Below are 17782 nucleotides of genomic sequence, written 5' to 3' on the forward strand. Positions count from 1 at the left end.
GGGAAAGACATGTGGAAGGCCAGCACAGGGAAATACTTGAGGGTAATCCCAACCATGGTTTAAATTTTCTATCCATAGAGCCACTCCCTTGGTACAGTTATGACCTTCTCTCCTAGACGTTGGTACAGATGGCCTTGGCTGAGCAAAGATGTCCATATTTTAGGAGTCACATTCAAGGATATGATTATGGATGTCACCAATGAAGTTCAGGCCCTGCTTGAGACATCTGAGGGAAAGCTGTAGAGGATGTGATTCTGAAGAACATCTGCTTCATGAGTACTAAGACATATGGATTCTAATTCAACAAAGACTTTTTAGGAAAAAATGTAGCATTCACTTACCTAACATTTTAACCCTCAGGTATTCACCTGTGGTAGTGAAAATACATAATATAAAACATTTTCCCAAATCTGCCAGTAGGCAAGGAGACAAGACCAGAGAGTCCTGGATTATATAAAGCAAAAGGTCATAAATGAGATTAAAATAAAATCAGAGAGATGTTTTTCAGATACAGAATAGGATTGCAAATTGGGAGACAGATTCAGTTTAAAGTGAACCACGGTTCTTCTGAGGTGGAGCAGGACTGAGGCTTTTATAATAAGAAAAGGGAGGGGATGTCCAGCTTTGCATTCTTTGAATATATACAGGGTAGGGTGAGTGCACTGGTTTGAATTGATGCAGGGACTAGCATGTGATTCAATAAGTTAAGCTGCTCTTCTGACATTGGCATCTTATACTGGAGTGCAGCTTTGAGTCCTGGCAACTCCTCTTCCAATCTAGATTCTTGCTAGTTTGTCTGAGATAGCAGTGGATAATGGCCCAAGCATTTCTGTCAACCATATGGAAGACCTGGATGAAGCTCCTGACTCCTGTCTTTCATCTAACTCAGTCCTGATTGTGGTGGGCATTGTGTAGTAAGCCAACAGATGAGTGATTTCTGCTGCTTGTCTTTCTCAGTCTCCTTCAAATAAAAATAATTAATTTAAAAATGAAGGAGTGGCCATTTGACATAGTGGTGTGACCACTGCTTGGGATGCCTGCATCCCATGTCAGAGAGCCTGGGCAAAGTCCCAGCTCTGCTTCTGATTCCAGCTTCATGTTGGTGTGCATTCTGAGAGACAGTGGTGAGGGTTAAAGGAGTTGAGTCTATGCCACCCTTGTAGAGACCCAGATTGTGTTTAGGTTGCTGGTTTGGGCTTGGTCCTGCCCCAGTTGTGGCATAAAGTTGGGGAGTGAACCAACAGATTTGAGATACACCCCATCTCTACTTTTCAAGTACAAAAATAAAATAATTACTTTTAAAGAGCAACAGGGTTTTCAAACCTTTAAATTAGAAAGATCAATCTGTTTACAAATTATCACAAATATATTCACAAAAAATGTATTGTGAATATTATTCTATTTTTTGTGCAGTCTCCACACATGTAGATGCTTAGAAGGGGACAAGTTTTACAACTTCGGCCTAATAGGAATTGGGTAAGGTTTAGCCTTTATAGTATTTGATGCTGTCCCTGCTTTACTAACATGATATGGATATTGACATCTTATAATTTGGTCATTTTAAGAGTAGTTAATTTTGAAATTATTTCAAACTTACAGAAATACCATGAGTGAGTCCCATTCATTGAGAATGCCCAGTTATACTTTTAGCACTTTTGCCTCTGACCCACCTCAAGCTGGGCCCCTCCAGTGTTCCTTTCTGAGAAAATGTGGGCCCTGTATTCTCATCAGAAGCACTATGGTTCAACGCTGGGCTCTGCTCAGTCTCCCATCCACTCTATGATGGGTGCTATCAACTTGGTACTTAGTGAATTTCTGCCAGATTGATTCACACTCAACCTTTTAAGGATTTATTTAGGTGTGTTCTCATGTGAAGGGAAGGAGTGTTGGGGATCCAGAGTCTCGAGGTTGAGACATTTTTGGTCCCAAAGAGGAAGAATCCCCTTTTGCCACTGCACCGGCCCATGCCAGCCCTTCCTCCCTACATCCAGCCTGGCCTCGCAGCGCCACCTCTTCCTAGTCTCCCTCCTCGGCTCTCCCTGCATGTTGCGGGGTCACCAGGCACCTGGGCTGTGGCAAGGAGCCCACCGGAGGCCGGTCGGGCAGGGCAGGTGGCGCGGGCAGCATCCTGAAGTTTACATTAAACTTCTCTGAGTGGAACCCATGACTTCTGATGAGAACGCTAAAGTTGTGGCTGAACTGCAGGCACAGCGAGGCCAAGAGGGCAAGGACAGCTCTCATCTGATGAATGGTCCTGTATCTCAAACCACTTCTCAAATTCCATCCCAGCTTTGAGTCAGGTACCAACAACTAAGGTTTCAGAGCTAAACCCTAATGCGAAAGTGTGGGGGACTCAGGCCAGGGTGTTAACCCACTGCCTGATATTAAAATAGTGCACTCAGAGAATTTCATCATGACAGCCTCCATTTTGGACTACACCTTCAGCACTGTAAGTTTCTACAGTACCACCAGCAGTGTGGGCCATTAAGGATTCTTGCTGGGAGAGATAAGAGGGAACTTTCAGCATCAGTGATCCATGCATTAGAAAGAAAGAATTTCTGCAAATGATTTAAATCCATAACCATCAGCTTTGTTCAAAACTTTGTTTTCCATAACTGTGAAAGTGAAATTAAGGGAGAGATTTGAGACAGAATTCTTAAAGATACGTGAAAGAAGGTTACTGAGTGGTACATAAAAATTGGCAAACCCACAGCAGCAGGTTTTATATAAGGAACAGATCACCCATAAACAGCTCACTCACACCATCAGAGTACCCAATCTTGTCTTCCTTCTCATCAGCTTCACCTCCACTGTCAGCAATTTTATTCCTGCTTTAGAATTTAGTCTCTCTTTAGTTCAATTTGAAGGTATAATCAGAGGATATCACTACTCCCAATCTAGGTAATACTAGCAAGCAAAAACACAGTGTCTTCAGTGTCAAACACCATCCAGTATTATGCCAAACTTATTAAAGAACATGATACAGGAATTTTTACAATGATGAAATAATAAAAATCATTAGAGCAATTTATCAGATTTATAGTACACACAAAAATTAAGTGTTGTCAGTCTGTTAAATGTAGAGCACAGTGTGCAAATTGTTGAATATTGTCAGGGAGAAGTGAGAAAATTAAGACAAATCATGCTGGGTAAAAGTATATGGGAACAAGATTTCAGCAGGCGGTGTTAAGCAGGGAATCACCACATAGAAGTATGGAATCATTGTATATTCAATGGATGCCCTAGTCTGGGTTCGCAGCTGGGAGGTAGAAATACACTTGGAGATGCAGAGGTCCCTGATCCTCTTCATGATGACTTTTACCCAATCAAGACAGTATTCTTAGTCATTCTCACATGGAAGCAAATGTCTTTTTGCCTTTATCTCAGCTGTGGGCTCTTTCAATTATGCTTCCGCCAGTGCTGGACTTAAGTATCCTGCAAGTGAAGCAGATTTTCTTCCCCAGCAGAGCAGCTGGAGACAACAGTGGGGAATCAGATGTCAATGATCGTGAAAATGTAATTGACCCTACAGAGCCCTCTTGTGGTGAATAGTCACATTCACATGATTCGTGACCCATTATTATATCCCAATGAGGACCCCAGCAACACTCAGACCTCCCAGAGTCAATTAAACCAAAGATTATCTCCAGTTAGCACACTTTCTCTCACTTGTTATTGAGAGAGGCACTTGAGGACTTAATCTAGGAGAGCTTCCTTGTCAGATGCTTTGACCCTCAAGAGGAGAGTTCTTGAACACAGGAATCATAAGCCTCTCTCCCTGGTCCATGTCCTTGGATGCAATGTGCAAGAATCATGACACAGAAAAATTAACAGGAAGAAAAAGAAAAAAAGAAAGAAAAAGAATGAAGAAAACAAAAAGAAATAAATTGGAAGAAGAAAAAAGAAAGAAGAAAAAGAGAGAAAAAAGAGAAAGGAAGGAAGAATGAAAGAAAGAAGACAGAAAAAGGGAGAAAAGGACAGGCAGGAAGGCAGGCAGGCAGACAGGAAGGCAGACAGGAAGGAAGGAAGGCAGGGTGGCAGGCAGGAAGGCAGGCAGGCAGGCAGGCAGGAAGGAAGGCAGGTAGGCAGGCAGGAAGGAAGGCAGGGTGGCAGGCAGGCAGGTAGGCAGGCAGGAAGGAAGGCAGGTAGGCAGGCAGGAAGGAAGGCAGGAAGGAAGGCAGGCAGGAAGGCAGGCAGGTGCTGGGTCTTAGTCCACCCAAAGGAGGATGGACTGGGTCCAAAGAAAGGTAAGTGCGCCGCTCGCCCGTTCCCCAGCCTCCCGATCCTGGAGACAGTCAGACGCAGTGGTGAGTCAAGTCAAGCAAGCAAGAACTCCATTTATTGGCACATGGCAAAGCCTTTTAAAGCACAAGACCACATGATTACTGGGGCAGGGCATAAGGGCCAACCAATTACTTAAAAGGTCATTTTACAGGGCAACTTTTTACAGGACCAGCCATATGTCTGTATACATCATCAGTTGTCACCTCCCCTGATGCTGCGCAGCCAATCAGCTTTGGTGGTAAATGACTTTGGGCACCATCTTTGAGTTGCCACGTGTGCCTAATTTCCCTTCAGCCACCATCTTTGAATTGCCTCCTGTGCCTAATTTCCCCACAGGCAGGAAGGAAGGAAGGCAGGTAGGCAGGCAGGCAGGAAGGAAGGCAGGAAGGCAGGAAGGCAGGGAAGGCAGGCAGGGAAGGCAGGCAGGAAGGCAGGCAGGCAGGTGGGCAGAAGGGCAGGAGGGAAGGAGGGAAGGAAGAAAAAATTGTGTTGTGATGCGACTCATGGGTTTACCATAAATTTAGATAAAGTGGGGGCCGGTGTGTGCCACTGTAATTAAGCCTCTGCCTGTGGCTCTGCTATCCCATACAGGTGCCAGTTCATGTCTTGGCTGCTCCATTTCCAATCCAGCTCTGTGCTAATGACCTGGAAAAGCAGTGGATGGTGGCCCAAGTGCTTGGACCCCTGCACCCATGTGGGAGACCCAGAAAAATCTCCTGGCTCCTGGCTTTGGATTGGCCCAGCTCTGACCATTGTGGCCATTGGGGAGTGAACCAGCAAAGGGAAGACCTCTCTGTCTCTCTCCTGACTTTCTGTCAAATAAGTAAGTAAATATTTAAAAAAAATAGATAAAGTGAAATTTTTTCTATATAAGTTCTGTTCTATAAAGTAAATCAGAAATTAGAGACTAAGCATCATCGGTTTTCCAATGTTCTATAAAACAAAAATTTACCTCTTGTAGATTCATGCAGTAAAATTTACTTTTTCAAAGAGGGACAATTTTAACAAGAGCCTTCAAAGAATTTTCTATGATGAGCCAAATTCACTATTGTCAGAAAATAATTAGTAAATTTTAGGAAGGCCTATTAGAATAAATCAGATATGCCTTCTATTCACATGACTTTGTGAGATTGAGAGTGTTTTGTTTCAACCTTTTTTTTTTTTTTTTTTTTTTTGACAGGCAGAGTTAGAGAGAGAGAGACAGAGAGAAACATCTTCCTTCCATTGGTTAACCCCCAAATGGCTGCTATAGCCGGCGTTGCACTGATCCAAACCTGGAGCCAAGTGCTTCTCCTGGTCTCCCATGCAGGTGTAGGGTCCAAGCACTTGGGCCATCCTCCACTGCCTTCCCGGGCCACAGCAGAAAGCTGGACTGGAAGAGGAGCAACTGGGACAGAACCAGTGCCCTAACCAGGACTAGAACCCAGAGTGCCAGCTCCACAGGTGGAGGATTAGCTTAGTGAGCTGTGGCGCTGACCTGTTTCAACCTTTTTCTACTAGGCTGATGAATATTGTCACTTGAAATGTTTTCATTTAAAACTAAATTCTAATTACCAATAATCAATCATTCAAATTAGTACATGATAATACACATTATTTTTCTTTTAGTACATCATAGTGACAAAACTGCAGTAGTACCACATTTATAGCCTGTTCTGGAGTCCTTATTAAAATATTTATTTTTTTTCTTGAATCTGTTCTGCTTTCTTAGTTTTTTTTTTTTTAATTATTGATTTACTTATCTGAAAGACTTTTCAGAAGAGAGAGAGGGAGAAGGAGAGAGAGGGAGTCAGGGAGAGTATAAAGTACTGTTTGAAGATTACTTTTACAGTTAATTCTCATAGTACAACACTTTAAGGACAGAGGTCCTACATGGGGAGCAAGTGCACAATGACTCCTGTTGTTGATTTAACAATTGACATTCTTATTTATGATGTCAGTAATCACCTGAGCCTCTTGTTATGAGCTGCCAAGGCTATGGAAGTCTCTTGAGTTCACAAACTCTGACCTTATTTAGACAAGGCCATAATCAAAGTGGAAGTTCTCTTTTCCCTTCAGAGAAAGGTACCTCCTTCTTTGATGGCCTGTTCTTTCTACCGGGATCTTACTCACAGAGATTTTTCATTTAGGTCATTTTTTTTTCCACAGTGTCTTGGCTTTTCATGCCTGAGAAACTCTCATGGGCTTTTTAGCCAGATCTGAATGTCTTAAGGGCTGATTCTGAGGCCAGAGTGCTGTTTAGGGCATTGGTGATTCTATGAGTCTGCTGTGTATCCTACTTCCCATGTTGGATCATTCTCTGCTTTTTAATTCTATCAATTATTATTAGCAAGGCACGGATCTTTTTTATATAAGCCCTTTGACACTTAATCCTATATTTATGATCAATTATGAACTTAAACTGATCACTTTAACTAGCAAAATGGCATTGGTAAATGTCAACTTAATAGGATTTGGAGTCCCATGACCTATGGCAAGAGAACAAGTTTTTCAAATGCTGTTTAATTAAAAGCATATCCATGGGGTCTTGTATATTTTTTCTTATTTAATCTTTGAAGTACACCTCTACTTATGGATTGAATTCTTAATTCCATGTGAGGAGAAATGTAAGTCAAAGTTTTAGTAACACAACAAAATTGCCTTGCAAAATATAAATGGCAAGAATTTGCATTCATGTGTACTTCTTTTCAAAGCTCAGAATCCTAAACATGTACATCTTTAGGGGTACATATCAGATGCAAATTTTTTTTTACAGGCAGAGTGGACAGTGAGAGAGACAGAGAGAAAGGTCTTCCTTTTCCATTGGTTCACCCCCTAATGGCCACTGCAACTGGCGTGCTATGGCTGGCGCACCACACTGATCCGAAGCCAGGAGCTTGGTGCTTCTCCTCGTCTCCCATGTGGGTGCAGGGCCCAAGCACTTGGGCCATCCTCCATTGCACTCCTGGGCCACAGCGGAGAGCTGGACAGGAAGAGGAGCAACCGGGACAGAATCCGTTGCCCCAACCGGGACTAGAACCCGATGTGCCGGTGCCTCAGGTGGAGGATTAGCCTATTGAGCTATGGTGGCACCCAGATGCAAATTTTATCTGGAATATCACCTTCTAGCTTATTCACACTATTGTTCTATATGACTCATTTGTAGTACTGCAAGGGGATTCCCCCTCTATTGGACCCACTTCCAATAACACCAACCTCTTATTCATATTTTCCAGTTCACTGTAGATATTCATTTAATCATACATTGAAAAAGACTCTAAATTCTCATTCACCATGTCTTCTGGTTAAGGATGTAAACTTGGTAACTCCAAACATTTGCAGATCCTGTGGCTGCATCTGACAGAGCATATGACTAGTGTATTTATATTGGTCTAATTAAACTCATCTTTACAAAATCACTTAATATGTGTATCTGTCTATATCTAAAAGTTACACAATTTTTTGTCCATGAATACTTCATATCATCATGCATAGATTGAATATTTTCACATATTCACATCACCATTCCCTGTTCATGTGGAATGGATAATATGACATAATGTCTCTACTGATGCCATAAGATTTATACATAGGGGCTGGCACTGTGGCATAGTGGGTAAACCCACTGCCTGCAGTGCCAGCATCCCATATGGGAACAAGTTCAAGTCCTGGCTACTCCACTTCCAATTCATTTCAATAATAATTTTATTTTGCACATTGGAATTGAAGGGTGAACCCAACCACCACTCTCTCCATTCATCTTCTCTTCCAGTTATGATCATAAGGGCATCTATATATTTCCAAGATCAAAGAAAATTAATTTTTCTCCAGTAAGGTGATTAGTTAATTATTCTTCAGCTTATTTTCAGTTTTCTCTTATTTTTAATTCAACTTTCTGCAAACTTTTTGAAGTATGCTTCTTATGTTGGTTGCTAAATAATATGAGCCTGGCACTGTGGCATAGTGGGTAAAGCCACTGCCTGCAGTGCTGGAATCCCATATAGATGCTGGTTCAAGTCCTGCCTGCTTCACTTCCCACTCAGCTTTCTGCTATGGCCTTGGAAAGCAGTGGAAGATGGCCCTAGTCCTTGAGACCCTGCAATCACGTGGGAGGCCCAGGAGAAGCTCTGGATCCTGGTTTCAGATTGTCTCAGCTCTGGCTGTTTGTAGCCATTTGGGCAGTGAACAAGTGGATGGAAGACTTCTCTCTCCCTCCCTCTCCTTCTGCTTCTCTGTAAATCTGCCTTTCAAATAAAAAAATAAATATTAAAAAAAATCCTTCCCTATTCTTATTAGAGAACAGACATGAACTAAATTAAAAAAAAAAAATGGAGCCGGTACTGTGGCACAACCGGTAAGCCTGTTGCTGGCAGTGCTGGCATCCATATGGGCACTGGTTCAAGTCCCAGCTTGAACTTCCAATTCAGCTCTCTCTATGGCCTAGGAAAGCAATAGAAGATGGCCCAAGACCTTGAGCTCCTGCACCTGCTTGGGAAACCTGGAAGAAGCTCCTGGCTCCTGGCTTCAAATCAGTGCAGCTCCAGCTGTTGCAGCCAGATGGGGAGTGAACTAGCCTGTAGAAGACCCCTCTCTCTCTGCCACTCCTTCTTTCTCTGTGTAACTCTGACTTTCATATAAATAAATAAATCTTTAAAAATTTTTAAAAATAAAAACTCAATAGTCTCACGGCTTTCTAAAGTTCTGTGCATTTTCCTTCTCTTTTTTTAAATTAACATGATATCCTCCAGAAGCTAGTGTTCTGTTTTGTTTTAAAGATTTATTTATTTAATAGGCAGTATTACAGAGAGAGGGGAAGAGACAAGGAGGGGGGGAATAGAGAGAGAGGGAGAGAGAGAGAGAGAGAGAGAGAGAGAATATTCCATCCATTGGTTCGCTCACCAGTGGCTGCTATGTCCAGGGCTGGGTCAAGCTGAAGCCAGAAGTCAGGATCTTCATCCAATTCTCCACATGAGTACACACTCTCAAGTACTTAGGGCATCTTTTGTTGCTTTTCCAGGCATATTAATAAGGAGTTATCAGAAGTAAAAAGCCAAGCCGGCGCCGCGGCTCACTAGGCTAATCCTCTGCCTAGCTGCGCCGGCACACCGGGTTCTAGTCCCGGTCGGGGCGCTGGATTCTGTCCCGGTTGCCCCTCTTCCAAGCCAGCTCTCTGCTGTGGCCAGGGAGTGCAGTGGAGGATGGCCCAGGTGCTTGGGCCCTGCACCCCATGGGAGACCAGGAAAAGCACCTAGCTCCTGGCTCCTGCCATCGGATCAGCGCGGTGCACCGGCCGCAGCGCGCCGGCCGCGGCAGCCATTGGAGGGTGAACCAACGGCAAAGGAAGACCTTTCTCTCTGTCTCTCTCTCTCACTGTCCACTGTGCCTGTCAAAAAAAAAAAATAAATAAAGCAAGCCAGGACTAGAATCAGTGCCCAAATAGGATGCCAGCACTCCAGGCAGCAGTTTAACCTGCTAAGCCACATGCTGGCTCTCCATTTTCCTTCTCTCTTTCCTAAAGATGAGAAAATATGTATTGATCTATTTTCAGTCTTAGTCTATTTTGTGTTGTTACAAAACCAGTGTAGAATGTGTAATTTATAAAGAAAAAGTGTATCTTACAGTCATATGAGAAGTCCATGATCAAGAGGCCCCATCAGGAGAGGGCCATATTCCTGTAACTTAACATGGCAGAAGTCATTACATGGTGAGAGAGAGTGTAAGAGATAAAACTTATCACCTCAAGGTCCTTTCAAAATTGGTGTCAATCTATTCCTGAGGGTTGAAACTATTGTCTTGGGGACTTTTTTTTAAGATTTTGTTTATTTGAGAGGTAGAGCTACAGACAGAGAGAGGGAAAGACAGAGAGAAAGGTCTTCCATCTGATGGTTCACTCCTCAAATGGCGACAATGGCTGGAGCTTGGCCAGTCTGAACCTAGGAGCTAGGAGCTTCCTCCAGGTCTCCTATATCAAGGTAGGGGTCAAAGCACTTGGGTCATTCTCCACTGCTTTCTCAGGTGGCAGAGAGCTAGATTGGAAGAGGATCAGCCAGGACATGAACTGGTAACATATGGGATGCCAGCACCACAGGCAGAGGCTCAGCCCTCAGTGCCACAGCACCAGTCCCAGGTATTATTAGGTTTTCAATACATCATCTGGGATGATACATGTTAAAGTCAGACCATTTTAAAAATTATATTACATTTTTATTACTATTCCAATTTATTTGGCCTACAAGTAGAATTTTTTATTGTAGTTATTCTATTTCACAGCTATTGAAATGTCAGTTTTTAATTTTTTTAATTTAAGGTAAACAGATTTCATGTATTTCATATATACAGATTTAGGAACATAGTGATACTTCCCACCTTATCCTCTCTCCCACCCACACATCCCCTCTCATCCTTTCTCTCTAATTCCCTGTCTTATTTTTCCTTAAAGATCTATTCATTTTTTATTTGAAAGGCAAAGTTACAAAGACAAAGGAAGGAAGAGACAGAGATCTTCCATCCACTGGTTTACTCCCCACATGGCTGTGATGGCTGGAGATGGGCTGGTCCAAAGCCAGGAGCCAGGAGCTTCTTCCCAGTTTCCCACATGGTTGCAGGGGCCCAAGCCCCTGAGTGATCTGATCTTTTCCAGGCACATTAGCAGGGAGCTGGATTGGAAGTGGAGCCTCTGGGACTGAAACTGGGCACAGTTCTCCCCACTACACCACAGTGTCAGCCCTGCTTCTCTTACTTTCTACACTGATCTACTTTCAGTGGACTTTTTACTCTTAAGATTCACCCTATACTAAGTAAAGAGTACAGCACTGTTGTTCAGAAGTAGAGACAAGGGCTGTAAACAATCATAAACTCTCAAAATATCAATTTCACTCCTATACATTCCATTTTTTGCTGCTCTATTAGTTACCACAGATCAAGGAGAACATAGGAATTTGTCTTTTTGGGATTGGCTTATTTCAATAAATTTAATGGTTTTTGATTGTATTCATTGTGTTGCAAAACAAAGGATTTCATTATATTTTATAGCTGAGTAGTTGTTTATTATATATACATATATATGTATGTACATATATATATATATATATGTATCACATTTTTTTATCCAGTCATCAGCTGATGGACATCTAGGTTGAATCCATATCTTAGCTATTGTTAATTGAGCTGCAATGAACATGAGGATACAGATAGCTCTTTCATATGCCTATTTCTTTTTTTAAGATTTAATTTATTTGAAATAACAGTTACAGAGAGAGGTAGAGACAGAGAGAGAGGTCTTCTACCCACTGGTTCATTCCCCAGATGACTGCAATGGCCAGAGCGGTACTGATCTGAAGCCAGAAGCCAGGAGCTTCCTTCAGGTCTCCCATGTGGTGCAGGGGCCCAAGAACTTGGGCCATCTTCCACTGCTATCCCAGGCTACAGCAGAGAGCTGGATCAGAAGAGGAGCAGGCAAGACTAGAACTGGTGCTCATATGGGATGCCAGCGTTTCAGGCCAGGGCATTAACCTACTGCACCACAGTGCTGGCCCCTCATGTGCCTATTTCATTTCACTTAGATTAATTCCCAGGATTAAGATTGCTGAGTCATATGGTATATCTACGTTCAAGTTTCTGAGGTGTCTCCATACATCTTCCACAATAGCTGTGCTAGTTTATTTTCCCACCAATAGTGGATTAAGATGCCTTTTCCCCACATTCTGGCCAGCATTTGTTGATTGTTGATTTCTGTTTGAGAGCCACTCTGACAGGGGTGAGGTCAAACCTCATTGTGATTGTGATTTGCATTTCTCTGGTGACTAGTGATAGTGAGCATTTTTCACTTGCCTGTGGTTTTTAAAATTTTCTCTTTTGATTAGTGCCTGTAGAGCAGCTCACATTGGTTGCCCAGAGAACCAGCTATATCCTGTGCCTTCTTATGCAGTCACAGAGTTTCCACAGTCTCAGTACGCAGGGCTCCCACTGTCAAGGGTTGCAGAGGATTTGCTCCACCTTGCTAGACTGTCTCATTCACAGAGAGGCAGACATTCCCAGAGCCTTGACAGTTTGAGCACTGGAGCCTGTGACATGTTGAGAGATTGGGGGGACCTCAGTAGTATGTGGGTGCACAGACTCTAGTCAATTTGCCCAGCCAGACTCAAAGTCAGTGGGAAACATGGAGTTTTCCTTCTGTTAGAATCTCTGGATCTCACACATGCACAATAGCCACCAACCAAATGCTTCCTTCTCCCCACCAGTTGCAAGTTGCATGCATTCAAGCTGCTGCCACTGGTACTGGTAGTAGATGGCATCTTGTCTCAGCCAGGTGCTGAGCACGTGCACAAGAACTTCTGCATCTTCTGTTTCTGTCCAAAATGGTGTCCACCTTCTCTCAACTGATATTGGGCACCATTGCTTAGTGAATGTAGTGAGAGAAATATGCCCCCCCTTGTTTTTTTACTGGGTCAGTGGGTACACTTTCCCCCTCAGAGCTCCAGGCCAGGCTCACGTCAAAGTCTCCCTCTGTCTGTATCACCAGTGGTATGGGTTGCTGCAGTCTGATCTCACCTCACTCTCCAAAGCTGGTGCTTTCTCCTTTGGCTGCTGGCATCATGTTGTGTCTGTGTTCATGCTGCATGTCTGCATCTTCCACACTGATCCATGGCGTTCTCTCCTGTAGAATTTCCACCACAGTTTTCTCTAACTCTTCCCCAATAATGTACTTCCAACATTTTTTGAAACTAGTTACCACTAGTATATGCACTTCCCTATTCCACCATCTTGGACTCCTCCAACATGCATGCTTTTTATGGAATTTTAGGTATATAAAATCTGGAGATACTCTATTGAAACATGCTAACATGGCATCCCAAGGGGATACCTGTATTAAGAGGAACATGGTTAATATCATTGATTTATTTTTTCATTGTTCAGTAGTTAGTGACACATGATCTTTCTTTGAAATTCTGTAATTAATTTGGGTAATAATTCTTAAAATTATATTATCTTTACTAACTTAAATTTTTTAAAAAATCAGTAGCAAATGAATGTCTTCATGAAACTAAGTTGTGTTTAATCTTTACCAATTAATAAATTGTGAGTGCTCTTTCAAGAATGTCTTTCCAGCCTGTAATCATGGGTAAAACACTATTCTTGCAGAGGAAGGTTTATTGTTTTTGTTCTTCCAGCTTATATATCTGTTATTCTGTATACATTTCTATCATAATCTTGTTTTGCACAGTAGAATGTAGGTACAATCCTGACCAGTTCTCTCACTACCACCTTCTTTCATTTTCTCTTCCAGGTATAGATCTATTGACTTCTACATGTCTACATGTTTCTAAGACCAGAGAAATTAATATATCTCAGTAACTTGCTTACTTCATCATTCCTCAGCTCATTTTACATTGTGCTTTAGGACCTTTATGAAAATTTGTTAATTAAAATAGAAAGGCAAACACAACATTCATCCTTAGAGAATGCACATGAACAAGATAAAGTTGGCATGGTTATAAGACAATAGAGCCATGTAAGCTGAGAGCAAATTAGTATCTTGTCTTTCTCCCATCCATGCACTAACCAGGCCTGACCCATCTTAGTTTCCAAGATCAGATGAGATTGGGGGTGGGAGGTTCAGGGTTGTATGGCTTTAGACAGTCTCTTGTCTTTCTGATGCTATAGCAAAAAGACATATTTGTTACATTTCAAATTAAATATTAAGAGGAAATTTGCTAAATACCTATGAGATGTATTCTGAAACAGAACCTTTATGAGTCATAAAGATGATGTTGTGCATAGTGTTTTAGTTCAAGGCTGGAAATAAACACTCAATATGCTGCAGAGCCAAGAATTACCTAGTGTTAAAACATAAACAGGGATGGCTTAGTTGGTTAATCCTCCACCTGTGGTGCCAGTATCTCATATGGGCACTAGAACCCATATGGGTTCTAGTCTTGGTTTCTTCTCTTCCAGTCCAGCTTTCTGCTGTGGCCCAGGAAGGCAGTGGAGGGTGGCCCAAGTGCTTGGGCCCCTGCACCTGCATGGGAGACCAGGAGGAATCAGCTGGCTCCTGGTTTCAGATCAGCACAGTGCTGTCCGTAGCTGCCGTTTGGGGGCTTAACCAACAAACAGAAGGAAGACCTCTCTCTCACTATCTAACTCTACTTGTCAAATTTAAAAAAAAAAGCATAAACAGGTTATTTAGGTTATTTTGGAATTGCTAAAACAGTATGATCTTTGAGAGCTTTTTGGAGCCTGTACTTATATATAGATAAGACCAGGAATGTGTGGAGGACAGAATCTATTGTGTGGCCTTAAATAATTCTCCATTCATTTCTCTCAGTCTATTAATGTAGGTTGCACAGACACTTTTAAATGTTATATTTTCAGGCAAATCATTCTATTATACATTTGAATTTTAACCTACTCAAATTAGTCTTAATCGAAGCCCTGAAACCCTTACCAGTAACATAAATTATAGTCAGAGCCAAAGTCTATTCTCTAATCATTGCATTGATTGAATCTTTTGTCATGTCTAAAAAATATTTTTATCTTCAAGAGAAAGGGAGCTAGGAAGAATGAGACATATAGGTAGAGAGAACACTTTTTTGCATTAATTCATTCCTCAACACTCACAGCAGCCAGACCTGGGCCAAGACTGAATACAAGAGCCAGAAATGTTGTCCCAGTCTCTCAGAGGTGTGATAGAAGCCTAGTTAATTGATTCTGGAAGTCATATCCAGGCACTCTAAAGTAGAACTAGGGTATCTTAATAGGCATCATAGGCTGGTGCTGTGGCTCACTAGGCTAATCCTCAGCCTGCGGCACCAGTACTCTAGGTTCTAGTCCTGGTTGGGGTGCCAGTTCTGTCCCGGTTGCTCCTCTTCCAGTCCAGCTCTCTGCTGTGGCCTGGGAAGGCAGTGGATGATGGCTCAAGTGCTTGGGCCCCTGTACCCACATGGGAGACCAGGAGGAAGCACCTAGCTCCTGGCTTCAGATTGGCACAGTGCGACAGCCGTAGTGGCCATTTGGGGGTGAACCAATGGGAGGAAGACCTTTCTCTCTGTCTCTCTCTCTCTCACTGTCTAACTCTGCCTGTCAAAAAAAAAAAAATAGGCATCATAACAACTACACTAAAAGCATAATGCCCATTTAAATGTTTTTCTTTGTCATATTTGAGAGTACTATATATGATTTTCCCCTGGTAATTCCTCTCTGTTTCTATCATAACTCTACTGTTGGTTTCTTGTATTTTCCTTCTGAAGCCATCTGCGTTCTCCTTAACATTACCCATCTAGGTATTCCCTCTAATCTCCCATTCATCCCAATCTCTGATTCTGCCTGACTGATTTTGCCATCTGTAATCAGACACTTCTCTTTCCAGTATGAACGTCTTCCATGACCTTTAGACTATAGTTCCTTCTCCATCTTGAATGCTTCTTTGCAGCTGTTCAAATAATACCTCACATTTGATGAATCTCAAATGAAACCTGCAGCATTCATTCTTCTTTTTTATTTGTATATGGTATTAGTACAGGCCAGCCATGTCTTAAATCAACATAATGGGATTTTTGTTGGACTCCTCATTTTCTATCAGGTCTAATTTCAGATCTTTCTGTTTCTTTGCCTTTAAATTTGTAAACTCATTTTTTTCATTACTTGATTTTATTTTTACACTAGGTGGACAGAAAGCAATCCTTCTTAATAAAGTTGACAATTAGCTTCACTCAGAACATTTTTAGCAATGCACGTTAAAAATTCATCTTACAAACTGTTCTGCAATCCAAATATACAACTTGAAAAATGATGTTTAGAAAACAAAAGCCAATGTAAAAAGACATATTAAAGGCTATGGAGATGTACCTGGACTCAAATTGAGTTTTGTCCAAAAATTGCTGTATGTTGTCATCTTGCTTACACCTGGTCCCCATGACAGTCTGGCTTATGTAATCTCTGAACTGCAATTCTTCCTGTTCCTTCATGGGTCTGAAGACTCTCATTTCCTCCTTGAAGGACTTTGCATCCCTGTCTTCTGCTGAGAGTTGGGACAATGTTGGATTGCTGGTGGAACCAAGTCCACCACAAACTATAAATACACTCTTCCTGACCAATGACTTGACTGAGAAGGTGATGGAGGAGGCTCTGCATAAGAAGGCAGATCTCATCTTTTCCTGCCTTCCACCTATCTTCCTACACATAAAGCATATTACCTGGATGTCCTGAAAGGAGCGCCCAGTGTTCTGGGCTTTGGAGAACAGAGTTGGCATCTACTCTCTTCACACAGCCTATGATGCTGCACCCCAGGGATTGAAAAACTGGTTTTCCAAAGGGCTTGGAGCCTGCACATCCAGGCATATATATCCTTCCAAAGCTCATGGCTATCCTATAGAGGGAACCACTGAGTGCAATTCAAAATTAAGCATACCCAAGATATGGACAAAGTTGTGTCTGCAGTGAGAGAAGTTGAAGGTGCTCCTGTCACTTCTTTTTCTGCTAGGATTGATGAGGAGAAAAACAAGGATCAGCCTGAATTGTACTGAGAAGTCTTTGATACAGGCGGTGGCTCAGCTCTCTCAAAACAGATAACTTTACCAGAGAACTGAAATTGTGTCACTGCAGAAGCCTTTGCTCTACATACTGGAATAGGTCGATCATGCACCCTGGATGAATCTGTTGCCCTGGCAACCATGATTGAGCGAATCAAAAGACACCTCAAACTAACTCATATTAGCTCTTGGGGTAGGAAGGACCTTAGCATCGTGAGTCAAAGCTGTGGCTCTGTGTGCTGGTTCTGGGAGCAGCATCCTGCAGGATGTGGAAGCAGACCTGTACTTCACGGGTGGGATGTCCCATTATGATGGTCTGGATGCTACTTCCTAAGGAATAAATGCCATCCTCTGTGAACACAGTAACACTGAATGAGGCTTTCTTTCTGACCTTTGTGATATTCTGGGTGCCCACTTGGAGAATAAGATTAATATTATCTTGTCAGAGACAGACAGGGATCTTCTTTGTGTGGTATAAGGCATACAGAAACATCAAGATGATACAACCTACAGATTGCATCTCCACTCATGTGGATATGTAACATGAGTCAGTGGAGTTGATGTATCATTCTGGAAGAGTATCTTAAGATGTATGAGGATGCTTCAAAAAGTTCATGGAAATGTTTATTTTGAGAAAACTGCATAGATTAAAACATTCACAAAATAAACAACTTTTAACTCCATTTTCTGCAAACCTTTTGAACTGCCCTTATATTATCTTTTCTAGTTTATCTGGTTCAACAAATGTTGTATAGTTCATAAGGAAATAACTGAACTACCATAATGAAGAGCAAATATTAAGAAAGATCAACTAAAATCAGTTTACTAAAGATTCTTGGGAAGTAACCAAGTAATTCTCTCCTTAGTTTAATAATAGTTGGGATATGTTAACCTAGATGTCTCTGCCATTGGTTAGTTTTAAAATGTCCTTTAAAACTTGGAATTGAACACCAATTTTTAGGCAGTAGCCAGTTTGGGATGATATGGTCTGT

General features: G+C 42.0%; 1 pseudogene across 1 annotated transcript; it reads left to right on the plus strand.

The window, feature by feature from the left end:
* The first annotated feature begins 4552 nt into the window (after positions 1-4552).
* On the plus strand, positions 4553-17412 carry LOC100358829 (NIF3-like protein 1 pseudogene; annotated as a pseudogene). The gene is made up of 3 exons (XR_016217733.1): positions 4553-4726; positions 4876-5107; positions 15925-17412. The product of XR_016217733.1 is annotated as an NIF3-like protein 1 pseudogene (transcript).
* The last annotated feature ends 370 nt before the right edge of the window (positions 17413-17782 follow it).

This window comes from Oryctolagus cuniculus, chromosome 12 (assembly GCF_051225735.1).
Source record: "Oryctolagus cuniculus isolate XC-2025 breed Fujian yellow rabbit chromosome 12, ASM5122573v1, whole genome shotgun sequence".
Lineage (NCBI taxonomy): Eukaryota > Metazoa > Chordata > Mammalia > Lagomorpha > Leporidae > Oryctolagus > Oryctolagus cuniculus.